At 36.4% G+C, this 16,864-nt stretch overlaps 1 pseudogene; it reads left to right on the top strand.

Annotated features, from left to right (window-relative positions):
- The first annotated feature begins 3,825 nt into the window (after positions 1 to 3,825).
- LOC102806366 (uncharacterized) lies at positions 3,826 to 13,735 on the top strand (annotated as a pseudogene).
- Positions 13,736 to 16,864: the final 3,129 nt, after the last annotated feature.

The raw sequence follows: 16,864 nt of genomic DNA, 5'->3' as shown, positions 1-16,864 counted from the left end.
GACTGGGCATTATTATACCCACGGAACCTGACCTAACTCACTGCACTAACTACTAACTACCAATGGGACTTTTGTTACCTATATCTAGGACTAGGCATTATTATACACAATGAACCTGACCTAACTCACTGCACTAACTAGCAATGGGACTTTTGTTACCTATATCTAGGACTAGGCATTATTATACACAATGAACCTGACCTAACTCACTGCACTAACTAGCAATGGGACTTTTGTTACATATATATCTAGGACTGGGCATTATTAAACCCAGGGAACCTGACCTAACTCACTGTACTGACTAGCAATGGGACTTTTGTTACCTATATCTAGGACTGGGCATTATTATACCCACGGAACCTGACCTGACTCACTGCACTAACTTCATGTACAAATCAGACTTTTGTCACTTATACTAATACTGGGTATTATTAATCCCTGAGGCTCTGTTCTGGCATTTGTTAATGAGGACTGGGTTTTATTAATCCCAGAGAACCTGACCTGACTCACTGCACTAACTACCAATGGGACTTTTGTTACCTATATCTAGGACTAGGCATTATTATACACAATGAACCTGACCTAACTCACTGCACTAACTAGCAATGGGACTTTTGTTACCTATATCTAGGACTGGGCATTATTATACTCATGGAACCTGACCTAACTCACTGCACTAACTACTAACTACCAATGGGACTTTTGTTACCTATATCTAGGACTAGGCATTATTATACACAATGAACCTGACCTAACTCACTGCACTAACTAGCAATGGGACTTTTGTTACCTATATCTAGGACTGGGCATTATTAAACCCAGGGAACCTGACCTAACTCACTGTATTAACAAGCAATGGGACTTTTGTTACCTATATCTAGGACTAGGCATTATTATACCCAGGGAACCTGACCTAACTCACTGCATTAACTAGCAATGGGACTTTTGTTACCTATATCTAGGACTAGGCATTATTATACACAATGAACCTGACCTAACTCACTGCACTAACTAGCAATGGGACTTTTGTTACCTATATCTAGGACTGGACATTATTATACCCAGGGAACCTGACCTGACTCACTGTACTGACTAGCAATGGGACTTTTGTTACCTATATCTAGGACTGGGCATTATTATACCCAGGGAACCTGACCTAACTCACTGTATTAACTAGCAATGGGACTTTTGTTACCTATATCTAGGACTAGGCATTATTATACACAATGAACCTGACCTAACTCACTGCACTAACTAGCAATGGGACTTTTGTTACCTATATCTAGGACTGGACATTATTATACCCAGGGAACCTGACCTAACTCACTGCACTAACTAGCAATGGGACTTTTGTTACCTATATCTAGGACTGGGCATTATTATACCCAGGGAACCTGACCTAACTCACTGCATTAACTAGCAATGGGACTTTTGTTATCTATATCTCGGACTAGGCATTATTATACCCAGGGAACCTGACCTAACTCACTGCACTAACTAGCAATGGGACGTTTGTTACCTATATCTAGGACTAGGCATTATTATACCCAGGGAACCTGACCTGACTCACTGCACTAACTTCATGTACAAATCAGACTTTTGTCACTTATACTAATACTGGGTATTATTAATCCCTGAGGCTCTGTTCTGGCATTTGTTAATGAGGACTGTGTTTTATTAATCCCAGAGAACCTGACCTGACTCACTGCACTAATGACCAATGAGTCATTTGTTACTTATAATTAGGACTGGGTACTACCGGTATTAATATTAATTCCCTGACCTGACTCACTACACTAACTACTAATGGAAGACTTGTTACCGATAACCCTTAGGCCCTATACTGGGGTAAATTAGCATAACATACAAGCTTTGTATTTTGATAGATATTTAAAAAAAAAAAAATTTTATTATTGTAGGAAACTTGGAAATACTATACAGAGAATAGAAAGAATATGATATCAATGGCTTTAGTACCCGTAACAATGATTTATGACTTTTTAGTAATTGTATTACCACTTTTTCAGTTTTCTGATTATTTCGTGACTATATGGTGTATTTTGTTATAACATGATGATAATAACAAAAATATTAAATAACTGTATTACAAAGATACCTTACAGTATAACAAGAATTATAGTGTGATTATACATTTATACTTAATCTAGAAATAACGTTTCTCTTCTGTACCCTTGTCAGTGTTGGTCACTTTGTAGTAAAGCATGTGATCATGTCAGCATTATGGATATTGTCAACAATTATAATATTTGAACTCTCAATATTTTCCAAATGAGTCAGATGATAAGTAAGATGGTGCATTGTTTATTTTCAAGCATGCTATATATTACATTGCTCAGTACTATGGAAAATTCTATAATATTTGAAATTGCAGTGTTAGATTCTTTAATTGAGCAAATAATACAGTTTGTACACCTACAAGACAAAAATATATTATTTCTGCTTCTTGCAATACCACATTGTGTTGTGTTTATATTCTACAAAATGTTTGCTTTAAAAATTTAAACTTGATTGAAGCATAAAGCTTTGATCTCTATGATTTATGTCTAATAATTTAAAAACAACTGTTCATATGTAGCACAAATTAGGGGCTTACAGTTTGACCTAGGTTCATGGTGTACACTAATTGTGGTTGGCATGGTTACACTATTTCCCAGCAGTGTAAAGGCAGATAACAACAAACTTGATATGAGCATCATACATAGTGGATTGTTATGTCACATTGTTTTGTTCAAAAATGGGAACTGATTGGGATTGATCTTTGTGTGCGTGTACAAGTGTACATCTCCAGCTGCATCGTTAACATGCCAGGACTGCTAACATTCTAACTGTACACATGCATCAAACATCTTGTGATATACCGGTATATATCAATATGTATATACATTGTGCTGAAAAAAGAATTAGATATTTCTATCATTCTGAAACCAGATCTTGGTCGTGTGTATGGAATTCTTTCAAATTTGGTATAAACATGGGATCATCCAATATGACAATAAAATTGATCATGTGTGGGGTCCAGTGCCCTTTAGTTTAGTTCTATATTTTCTGATGAGTCAAGTCTACTCAAAAAATGTAGCCCAAATAGAAAAATTCTTGGGATAGATAAGTATATGAGGTGACTGAGGTGGTACAATAACCTCAGTGTAGAGCCACTGTTATACCACTGCCAGCTGCTGTTGATTCATTCGTCGAGCAGAGGGCAGGGATATTAGGTAGGGTTGCAAATTCAACACCACGCCAAAGCACCATTAGATTACAAGTGGGAACATCAGTACTGTATTTCTGGTGACAAACCAGATTGTAAAGGAGACCCTGTATCATATGATCCAGTACTGTTGGTGGGCCCAGATGTACCATTCTTTTGCAAGGAAGAATGTCTAACCTTGCCCACGGTGTTAAAGAAATTTTAATTTCCACATAAGTTACATTTTTCTGATTTACCAAGTGCTGCTGCAGTCTCTGGCTTTAAGCTGGCACTCAATGGACAATACAAGAATTTGCTGATCGTAACGTGTCCCTTTTTTTATATGGCTAACATCACCCAGAATGTTGTATTTATGATAAAAGGATATTCACTGAACAGGGGCATGCAAAACTATTTTAATGAGACCAAATATAAGGAATTAGTTTGGCCCAGTCCTGCCTAGGTAGCTTGCCATTTTGAGGGCCTCAACAGAAGCAGCAGTCAACCATATTGCCAGAACCAATGATGCTAGGCATAGATGCACCAATATAATATGTGTTCTAAATATGGTAAACTGAAGACAGATACGCACGAACAGTAATCTCATTCATAGGATCAGAATGCCCAATAATGACAATCTGGTCGAGGGGAATGCAGGAACAATCATAGCAACCAAGGAAATGATCGTTGAGATGGATGTGGTTGGGGTCAGGTGTTTTCAGTGGTATGAATTAAAGGATTCATTTTGTTTCCCAACCCTTATTTCCTGTGGCGTTAAATTGTTCGGTTACCGTAGCAAACTGGCTAACTATCACAATGACCCTGTAGGACCTTTCAGAAGTCAAGCACAGCTACAAGATCAAGTTGACCAAAAAGCTTCAGTTGACTACATCACCAGTGTCAATGGCTCTGCCAAGAGTAATGGTAGGCATGATTTTCCAGGAAGTGAGAGGATTATTGGCAAATGGCAGCAGTGCAGTGCCTGTTATTTTCCAATATTTTTGGTAAACAATAAAGAACAATATAGACCCAAGCCAACTGAATCAGTATATTCTCTCAGAGCATTTCATGATGGTGACCCCAGCAGAGGTACACTGCTGTGTACATCAGGGGATTTCCTGATATCACTCAATCTCATGCATTTGTTTCAAGATATTAGTTCAATGTTTGCCTATTGTAGCCTCACAGGTTTTTTCCAAAATTAATGGCATTGCCAGTTTTGTGGCTGCACAGCAGGCCAACAATGTGAATCCATTTTATCAATATCTTGTTGATACAAGAGCAGTTATTTTAGCACACATCCTTCAAACAATCACATTTAGTATTTCCGGGAATGTATTCTTGGGAGTGTTTCAGGTTGAGAGACCCGACAGCCACACTTTTTGGCATGCAAGCACAGCTCAGACAATTAATGAGCTTTGTGGAAATGACTTCATCTATGAGAGGCCTTGTGCCTCAAACAGCTCTCAAGGGTATGCTCGTCCAGGTACACACACTCCAGTTGTGTGGGTCGCCACATGAGAAATATCATGGACCCCACAAAGCTTGACTGCCCTCAAGTGGATGGACTTAACCAACATAAGACGGAGATAATAGATTGCTCCATCAACTCCGGCAATAACACTGGTCATGGACGCCTTGAAAATAGAATGGGGAGTGGTTCCCTTGGAAAGCACAACTCCACATAAACATACCTAATATGTTGGGAGGGCACTAGATTGCTTTCCAGATGAAGTATAGAATAAAACAGTTCCCATCCATTGCGACAACACAACTGTATTAGCATATATCACAAAACATGGTGGACAAATCCCACAAACTAGCCAGAAGTGGAGGAGATAAAGAGTGGGAAATAGAGCTGAAGCCCCCCCCCCCCCCCCCCGACAGGGGTTAGAAACAGTGTGGCCAACACAACGTGCAATGCTGTGTTGCACATTCCAATCTTGTGTTTCAGTTTATATGTTCATATATGTGCCTGTAATTTTGAATAGATAATTATTTAGCTGCGCCCCTTTCCCCATTTTGGGATTTACTTGAGGGTCACTAATGGGCTTGAACTCCCCGCAGTTCACCCACCACCAGGGTATACTTTGTACCCATTGAACATACATACAATATATTGGTTTTGGCAAGGTAGGCATGGCTTCACTATGCAAAATTTAGAATAATTCCCTGGGAATTTGATAACAGAATAATACATGCCACTATTTTTGTACCAATCCAATATCGAATAATAACAGATACCGACAACAGAATAATACATGCCACTATTTTTGTACCAATCCTATAATGAATAATAACAGATCCCGACAATAGAATAATACATGCCACTATTTTTGTACCAATCCTATATCGAATAACAACAGATCCCGACAACAGAATATTACATGCCACTATTTTTTTACCAATCCTATATTGAATAATAACAGATCCCGACAACAGAATAATACATGCCACTATTTTTGTACCAATCCTATATCGAATAATGACAGATCCTGACAGTAGAATAATACATGCAACTATTTTGGTACCACCCCTATAGTAAAGTATAGCAGTTCCCGCCAACTACATTATATGTGTTACTATTTTGGTACCATCCCTATAGTAAAGTATAGCAGTTCCTGCCAACTAAATTATATGTGCCACTATTTTGGTATCATCCCTATAGTGAAGTATAGCAGTTCCCGACAACTAAATTATATGTGCTACTATTTTGGTACCATCCCTATAGTGAAGTATGGCAGTTCCGGACAACTAAGTTATATTTGCTACTATTTTGGTACCATCCCTATTGTGAAGTATAGCAGTCCCCGACAACAAAATTATATGTGCTACTATTTTGGTACCATCCCTATAGTGAAGTATAACAGTCCCCGACAACTAAATTATATGTGCTACTATTTTGGTACCATCCCCATAGTGTAGTATAGCAGTTCCTGCCAACTAAATTATATGTGCTACTATTTTGGTACCGTCCCTATAGTGTAGTATAGCAGTTCCTGCCAACTAAATTATATGTGCTACTATTTTGGTACCATCCCCATAGTGTAGTATAGCAGTTCCTGCCAACTAAATTATATGTGCCACTATTTTGGTACTATCCCTATAGTGAAGTATAACAGTCCCCGACAACAAAATTGTATGTGCTACTATTTTGGTACCATCCCTATAGTGAAGTATAACAGTCCCCGACAACTAAATGATATGTGCTACTATTTTGGTACCATCCCCATAGCGAAGTATAACAGTTCCCGCCAATTAAATTATATGTGCCACTATTTTGGTACCACCCCTGTAGTAAAGTATAATTTGTGTGCAATTTTACTGTTAAAGAATTTTTGTCATCAAATCCATTTTCAATAAACATTTAATTTGGAACACACCTTCAATTCATTTTATTTTCATGCTAAACGTTGATACTTTTACAATCCACCAATGTCCAAACAAGCTGCAAAAATTTTGGTTACTAGTGGCGGTCTTTATTGTCGCAGTAGTTATTGTCCGCTTGTTCATTAGTAGTATTCAATAGGCTTTACTGCCACCTCCTAGGCCGCTCAGTATTGACACGGTACCAAAATAGTGGCAAATACCAAAAACTTGTCCCCGGGGTCAGCCTTATGGCAGGAATGTGGCGACCTGAGAGGATACTGTGGAGGTAACTACCAAGGAATCATTGAACAGCTGGATTATATAAAAGGTAATCTAATGTGTTTTTCAAGTACATTCACAGCAAACGTACGCATAACTGAAAATACCCAGATTACATTCATTTGGCAAAATATTGTATTCCAGGGCAATATAAGGATGTTATAATAATTTCTTACCCTACACACATATATTGATAGGCAATCTTAATTGTTTTTATACAGGCATGGGTTTCAATGCCATCTGGATTTCGCCAGTCCCAGAACACACCGAGGGAGATTACCATGGTTACTCTCCTATCAACTTGTATAAAGTCAGTTGGCATGGGGAACAGATCAGGATCTCCACGATTTGATAGAAGCAGCTCACGCTAAAGATGTATGGATCATGGCCGACGTGTGAGTAAAATAAAGGACATGGCATTCTCGATGGTGGGGGTGGTTTTTTTTTTCTCTGATAAAATGGCGCTACTAAAATTAATCCATCCAACTATGTAGAAATTTGGGTGGTTCTCAAAATATTCCTGGGGTAATTTTAATTATTGGCCTCGATCTCGGTTGATCTTTCGTTCACCATATTTGCATCATGTCCTCGGCTCTTGTGAAATTAATGGAACACGTAATATTACAGATTCATAGACGAAATACATGTAATGCTATAATACCAGTAAAAATGTGAGTGCGCCCTCATATGAACTATGATTTGTTACCTTGTTTTTAGGGTAGCCAATCACATGGGTATAGGAGACGCCTCAACGTACGTACCTTTTGATTTACAAGAACATTACCACGATTACTGTGAGATAACTGATTGGAATAACGATTGGCAGGTCAGTTATTTATTTATTTATTTATTTATTTGATTTACTGTGTTTCTGCTATCAGGAAACCGACAAATAATATTTTCTATTTGAATAATTTCAAAGTTGACGGGACTTTTCTAAATTGTACTCATCGTCCACAGGTTGAAAACTGTTGGCTGTTCAATCTTCCGGATTTGGCACAAGAGCATCCGTACGTTGATGAGCAACTGTGTAACTGGATCGATACATTCCTTACCAAATTTGATATAGACGGTATCAGAATCGACACAGTCACACACGTGAGTATGCGCGCGTCTTCCAACAGCTGAATATGATTTCACTGGACCGCCAGAAATGGCATTCATTGAACATATCCCCACAAGTGCGCCCCAGCGCTCACTATTCATGATTATCGAAACTTCATTTACTCAGCCAAATTTTGATTTTATTTTTTCCTAGGTTCCTAAATGGTTCTGGGAACACTTTGTAGGCGCTGCAGACATCTACGAAGTCGGCGAAGTCTACAGCAGTGATTTGGACAAAATATAGTATTATATACCACCCTTGGATGCCACCTTAAATTATCCGTATTATTATTCTATGAAGGATGCATTTGTTTGGAATAAAAGTATGCGAAACATCACAAATCTTTACAAAGACATGGTAAGTGAAATATTGACATTATTTCAATCACTGAGGGACAGTGAAGTAACGACAATGTTCCCGCCTAATTATTTCACTCTTTGCATAATATTTACTCTTAATTCTAATCGCGAAAATGATTGTTAATATAGAACGGATATAGAAATGTTAGCATAGAACGGATATAACAATGTTTACATAAAACGGATATAGCAATGTTTACATAACACGGATATAGCAATGTTTACATAGAACGGATATAGCAATGTTTACATAAAACGGATATAGCAATGTTTACATAGAACGGATATAGCAATGTTAACATAGAACGGATATAGCAATGTTTACATAGAACGGATATAGCAATGTTTACATAACACGGATATAGCAATGTTTACATAGAACGGATATAGCAATGTTTACATAGAACAGATATAGCAATGTTAACATAGAACGGATATAGCAATGTTTACATAGAACGGATATAGCAATGTTTACATGGAAGGGATATAGCAATGTTTACATAGAACGGATATAGCAATGTTTACATAAAACGGATATAGCAATGTTAACATAGAACGGATATAGCAATGTTTACATAGAACGGATATAGCAATGTTTACATAGAACGGATATAGCAATGTTTACATAGAACAGATATAGCAATGTTTACATGAAACGGATATAGCAATGTTTACAGAGAACGGATATAGCAATGTTTACATAGAACGGATATAGCAATGTTTACATAGAACAGATATAGTAATGTTTACATAGAACAAATATAGCAATGTTTCCATAGAACGGATATAGCAATGTTTACATAGAACGGATATAGCAATGTTTACATAACGCGGATATAGCAATGTTAACATAGAACGGATATAGCAATGTTTACATAGAACGGATATAGCAATGTTTACATAGAACGGATATAGCAATGTTTACAGAGAACGGATATAGCAATGTTTACATAGAACGGATATAGCAATGTTTACATAGAACGGATATAGCAATGTTTACATAGAACGGATATAGCAATGTTTACATAGAACGGATATAGCAATGTTTACATAGAACGGATATAGCAATGTTTACATAGAACGGATATAGCAATGTTTACATAGAACGGATATAGCAATGTTTACATAGAACGGATATAGCAATGTTAACATAGAACGGATATAGCAATGTTTACATAGAACGGATATAGCAATGTTTACATAGAACAGATATAGCAATGTTTACATAGAACGGATATAGCAATGTTTACATAGAACGGATATAGCAATGTTAACATAGAACGGATATAGCAATGTTAACATAGAACGGATATAGCAATGTTTACATAGAACGGATATAGCAATGTTTACATAGAACAGATATAGCAATGTTTACATAGAACAGATATAGCAATGTTAACATAGAACGGATATAGCAATGTTTACATAACACGGATATAGCAATGTTTACATAGAACGGATATAGCAATGTTTACATAACACGGATATAGCAATGTTAACATAGAACGATTCCTGTGCGATAAGGATTCTTGAACGCTGCTCAAGAACTACGTCATGTTGGTGCTGACAATGGAGGTAACATTGCAAATAATTTCCTGGAAAAGTATTTTGATCATGTAATTCTGTTTTTATGTATCTTGGTACAGAAATAAATTGAACCAATTTGATTATGATGTAATTATGAAGTAATAACGTTATTTCATATCATGCCACAGTGAAAAACGTGCGTCTGTGTTTAAACGTTCAATATTAATATTAAAAAATTACATGCCCTAAAGCATATTGTATTATTAATAATTTAGTCTGCGACAAATCGGATTCAGCATTTCAGAATCTCAACATTTATTTACACACGTCTCACACTTCTATTTATTTACAGGGAATTCCGATTGTATATTATGGGACAGAGCAGGGATATGATGGGTGTGCCGATCCTCACAGATCACTACCATTACCAAGTGAGTATATTTGGGGTGGGAAATAAAGGTCTACAAGGAATAACATCGTCTTTATTGAATACTGCATCGATAGATACAGATCATCTCCAATATATGCGCCCATAATCCAATTTGCAAGCATAGTATACTCAACCTATGTGACTTATTCTGGCTGTAGAAACGTCTGTAATTTACATATGCACATACGCTACCAATAAAGCAGATACTTCACAGAGATGTGAATGATTGTCGCGATGGATATCATTGTACAATTTTATTATTTCGACAAAACAAGGGGATATTTGATAATTATTTGGAAAAAAATGTCTATAACATATTGTTGGTCATTATTCAAAATTTGAATATACAATTGACTATATTTAAATATTGTGTTACGTCATTATCGTACCTAATCCATTGGCCCAAACCTGCATAACATTATTTTAAATACGACAATAAACAATCATGAAACAATTCCGATGTGAATTTGCGAAGTAAATGTAAACGTATGTGGGAATGCCCAAAAACTAAAATAACAATAATAATAAAAAAAAACACACTTCAAATGCAGAACTTATCGCCTTTAGCAATTGCTGACAAACGAAAAACAGACACAAGTAATAAATCTCCTTACTTGAGTGCATTGGTTTAGTTTCGTCCGAAGTGCGTTCAGTATAACTATGAGTACGATTTGTAGCGGTGGAAATCTAAAAATCCTATGCCATTGCAAACTGTTTCTGTTCTATCAGCTGTGATTTAATGATTTGATTGACATTCTTCTTTTTGTTTACAATTAGTTTATTCAAAAGACTATAGAGTACTGAGATAAATTAGGAATCGATTTCCTGAATGCTGAACAAATCGAGAGGTGGCAGGATGATGATTTTTTCGCGTTCACAAGGCATGACGTAAGTATAAATTACACAGTAATAACATGATGTAATCTTATATTGCACGGTGTACGTTCACAGGGCATGACGTAAGTATAAATTACACAGTAATAACATGATGTAATCTTATATTGCACGGTGTACGTTCACAAGGCATGATGTAAGTATAAATTACACAGTAATAACATGACGTAATCTTATATTGCACGGTGTACGTTCACAAGGCATGACGTAAGTATAAATTACACAGTGATAAAATGACGTAATCTTATATTGCACGGTGTACGTTCACAGGGCATGACGTAAGTATAAATTACACAGTAATAACATGACATAATCTTATATTGCACGGTGTACGTTCACAGGGCATGACGTAAGTATAAATTACACAGTAATAACATGACATAATCTTATATTGCACGGTGTACGTTCACAGGGCATGACGTAAGTATAAATTACACAGTAATAACATGACGTAATCTTATATTGCACGGTGTACGTTCACAAGGCATGACGTAAGTATAAATTACACAGTAATAACATGACGTAATCTTATATTGCACGGTGTACGTTCACAAGGCATGACGTAAGTATAAATTACACAGTGATAAAATGACGTAATCTTATATTGCATGGTGTACGTTCACAGGGCATGACGTAAGTATAAATTACACAGTAATAACATGACGTAATCTTATATTGCACGGTGTACGTTCACAGGGCATGACGTAAGTATAAATTACACAGTAATAACATGACGTAATCTTATATTGCTCGGTGTACGTTCACAAGGCATGACGTAAGTATAAATTACACAGTAATAACATGACGTAATCTTATATTGCACGGTGTATGTTCACAGGGCATGACGTAAGTATAAATTACACAGTAATAACATGACGTAATCTTATATTGCACGGTGTACATTCACAAGGCATGACGCAAGTATAAATTACACAGTAATAACATGACGTTATTATACAATGTAGTGATACCTTATGCATGATGGTGTTTTTTGCGAAGTTAATGCTACACAGAATGGTGACATCACACATGACAAGCGTACAAATTGTAACATTAAACTGAATCTGACTATATGAATCTAAATTCAAAAGATGTGTCTGTTTCAGGGCATTCAGTGTCTATTATGGCAGTTGTAAATCTCAAAATTTCTAATATTACTCCGTGTTTCATGGTAAACAAAATATATCATTTCTGAAAAAGTTGTTATTGTTATAAAATATGCACATATGCCAAGAAATGTATGAGTAGCATCTCTATGACGAGTGATACCATACTATTACATCGTGCCGGGTATGCACGTATCCCTAGTCGAAGAGAATCAGATTGTATTATTAACACTCTCGCTCGAACAAAATAATTTGTAGACCATGTTGAAATAGCTGCATGCAATTTTAGCGGATTTGACTCTTGGCATGAATTAACAAAATCTTAATTTTTAAGTGTCAACTAACTCAATGTGAGAATATACATATGTAAATTAGCTGCATCTTGAATTAGCGAAATGACAGATTAGATAAATTAGCTAAAATAACATGCTAGCTAAAAAGACATGTTTTACAGTATATATATTTTTTCTTCATTTCAGATGTTAGTCTGTTCAACAAACATTGATGACTTCAATAACTTACAACGCACAATAAAGTACCATAACTACCCAATTGGCACTGGTAAGTATTCAAATTTTGCATAACAATTAGAGTGGCATACGTCACGATAGATTAGCATATTGTGTTTAGTTTCGCAGTTTTGTAACGGTACTTCCCCTCCGAGATCTTTGATGCTGATTTGTTAATTTGCTGATTTGTTAATTTGCTGATTTGTTAATTGAATTGTTTCCATACTTTAAACTATAATCGCCGCCGAGATCTCACTGAGAGCAAGAGAGCAGCGAGACTTGAATTTGGCCTCGAATAACACACCGTTCTCTTCCGTCACCACGCTTCTTTGAAGATTAAAACTGACTCGAAGTCTCATGGCTCTCTCGCTGTCAACGAGATCTCGACAGCCATTTGCCTTTAATGTCTGTTGTTAGCTGATGGCCCCGTAGAAACACACAATACACCGGTTCCTGTTACGCAAAATAGTGAAAACAGACCGTTAAAGGGCGGTGGTCGTCGCACAGCGCGTGTTCGAATTTCATTTCAATAAACAATGTATTTTACACGCGTTGTATATGTCGCTATGAGTCCCATATCGAACAGAAAGCGGCGCGACGACCACCGCCCTTCAATACCGGTCGGCCATATTGTTGTGATTTGAATTCGCATGGAAACCCTTCGTCTCTGGAGGGCGCATATCATCAGTAATGTGTTATTGACGTTGTGACACGCACTATATTTTCGAAAGTATCCCGGATTTGCACATAAAATGTGACCATACCATGTCACATGACTACATGTTTCTCATTTCAGTTCTGGTTAACATCTACAATACAGACGACAGTGTGACGGTGGAATCACCGTGAACGTCGTCGGGGGCGCAGCCAAACTTTATTTATACGATTATTACATTTAAGCTGCACAGTGAAATGTGGGTCACTGATGAGATAAATGAAATAATAAAGAGAACATTGACAATTAGTTGGAGTATAATCATTTGCAATATCGTCTTATATATATTAAATGTCACACCTAATTTTTTGATAGCTCAGAATTGAAGTTGACAAGTAAAATTAAAATCGTATTCATAGTACTCAAGGTGCACAAACAAAAATGTTACAAGTGGTCAAACACTTGGCATGACGGAGGGTGGCTGGAAGAGTGTAACCAGAGCAATTGCATGTTTTGTCTGTATATTTTTAATTTTTCTAGAATGTCACATATGTCTTACAACACCTTGCAAGCATTTGTTTTTCTTTCGTGGTTAGATTTCAAGATATTTTTTTTTCAGTCACCCACTATGATTTCAAATAGTCGATCCCAAAGAATATACAAGACAAGTAACCTGTAGAATGCTGTGTGGGTAATATTTTTATATTGATTTTTGTTGCATTTGCAGCAAATAGTTACCAAACAATGAGAAATCTATAGGATTGGATATACCTCTCAGCTGGCTTCACATGCATAGTTCAAGACTGCCTAACCGGTGCTTATACCAGGATTTAGTTGCAGCACTGTGGTCTGTGGTTACAGCTTCATTTTCCGAGTAATCACAAGAAATTGACATGACAATAGAAATTCATGAAAGACTGGCACTCCCATACAATTAATAGCAAGTGAAATTCCTGGAATTGAAACATAGATTTTGAAGTCACTGGTGTAGGCATTGAATAACTTCAAGTTGGCATAAAGACGAGGTAGTTTATTTAATCAGTGCTGAACTAGAGGTTGAAATTATAATTAAGTTCGTTGTCATATAATTTGTTTATTTAAATTTCTCCTGAATTCAAATAGAATACACTGGTGAAAGGATGTTTTTGAGGTGTGGTTACATTGTGTATGGAGTGGTAGGGTTGGGTGTCATATAATTTTTTTCATTTTCAACTCTCATGAAATCACACAGAATTTCACTTAATTTATTTTCGATGAAAAGTTTTCAAGCATACGGTGTGAATCAAATTTTCACTGTGCTGTGTCAAGTCTCAATGAGTATGAGGGAAATGGCATTTTCACTGGAATTTATTTTAGCGGAAAAATGTTCACAGTGAAAGGAAGTATTCCACATTATTACATATATACTGCAGTTTATTTTGATTCGTCCCTGAAATCAAAATCTGTACTTCCACACCCCATATGCAAATGAGGTCTGAGAGCGAATAAAGTAGTCCGTTCAAGAGTAGCGTTTTTCGAAACATAGCAGAAATAAACATTATTTAGAAGTACGATACTTTACGTTTGGGTACATGAATATATTTGCCGAGTGAAATGAAATTTGAACAACAGTAATGGTACTTCTAAGCAGTAACTTATTTTGACTAAAACTAATTTGCATATCACCCATGCAATGATGTTTTTGATATTTTCACGGTCAATATGCAAATGAACATGGTATTGGCGATTCGCTCCACTTGGATTGCCCTTAAAATCACTTTAATTTTGTGTATATGTGTGTGTGTGTGATTTCTAGTGTTTTCACGTATTAATTCTTCTGTGATTTGTTTGGCTTGGCCGATTTCGCTCAAACTTAGCAGGTATGTCACACCCTAGTTATCAGGAAATGTATCTCCTACAAATTTTGGATGCAACACCTCAGACATAGCTCATTTTGCTCAGCTTGAGTGTGGGCACAAAGTTACTATTGGTAAAATCTGAAAACAAATTCTGACAACCGTTTCCATGGAAACAGCCAACAACTGAATTTGTTAATACCTTCACGTCAAATGTATCACACCCTACATTTCTATGATTAAAAAGCATGGACGTAGCTCATTCTAATCCGCTTGAGTGTGGGCAACAATTTACTGAGATTTTTGTTGGCTTGGCTAATTTTGTTTATAATTGACAGGCAGGTCTTACCGTCACTAATTGGCAAAACAATCCTGGTCCACAGCTACCATGGCAACAGCCAAAAACTGTTTTTTGAATACTTTCGACCCCAAATTTATTACCTCACACTAGTCTTGTATTCATGCCTTTTATTTTGGCTACGTTGCACACCGGTAAGAGATCACCGACGCCGACATTGTTACACTGTATCAACGTAATCCCGACGCAACTTTGAACTTTGAATGAACTGTAAATGCTGCCTGCAATCTAGAAAATACTATCAGTTGGAAATAATAAATTTAAGGGATTGTTCAGTTACTCTGGCCTGGGGGGTCGGCAGATTCCATTTTGTCAGCTGTAAATCTCAGTTGACCCACCCCTAACATTATATTTTAAAACATGCTGACCCCCCCCCCCGAAAAACAAAGAAACTTTAACAGTTTTGGCTCTGACATGATTACAAAATGTATGATGTGCATTGAAAATATCGTGGTTTGCCGTAATTTTTAGTGTTTGCATTTAATAGACCAGTCACCTTAGGAGGGGAGGGGAAGCATAAAGCCAAAAAACGACTACAGAAAAAGCTGCAGGAAGTAGGGAAATCTATGCTGCTAAAGATAGTAAATAAAAACAAAGCTGTGGAGTACTCACTTGATAAACGCCCTTATAAGATAGGAAAAGAGGATTTGAATCTAGGCGGTTCGAAAACTAATTTGGATTTAATATATCTTTCATATCTTATAGACCAGGAAAGCTTTACACCTGAAGCACAGTCTGTGCTTATGAAAACAAAGGACACTTTGATTTTTGTATAAGTTTGTGTTGGATTTTGGTATTTTACAGAGCAAAATATGCATATTTAAAAGTTAAAAAAACAAAAAAAACTATTTATTTATATACATGAATCCATTTAACTTTTTTGATTTGCTGAACAAAAACTGTCACTGCTCTTTGTACTAATTGCTGTGTTTTTCCGTCTTCAGCTACAATTGGATAAATCCAGTAAATATCTTATACAATGGTGACTTCAGACTTTAAATAAAATAATCTGATATCACATGGACTTGGGATGTGTTCAAAACTTAACTGTATAATTGCATGGGGCTCTGCCGCATTGCATAATCTGTTAGTTATTTGTCAACTTCAACCCCAAAATATTTAGCCTATAACATTTTTTGCATCAACAAATTTATAGGCAATATGGGTAATAGTTATTATTAAGAACACATTTGTACGATTAACTTTTTAATCTATTGTTCTGAAATAAAATTT

This window comes from Saccoglossus kowalevskii, chromosome 19 (genome assembly GCF_978046115.1).
Source record: "Saccoglossus kowalevskii chromosome 19, keSacKowa6.1, whole genome shotgun sequence".
NCBI classification, from domain to species: Eukaryota; Metazoa; Hemichordata; class Enteropneusta; family Harrimaniidae; genus Saccoglossus; species Saccoglossus kowalevskii.
This window is presented reverse-complemented; position numbering and strand designations above follow the sequence as displayed.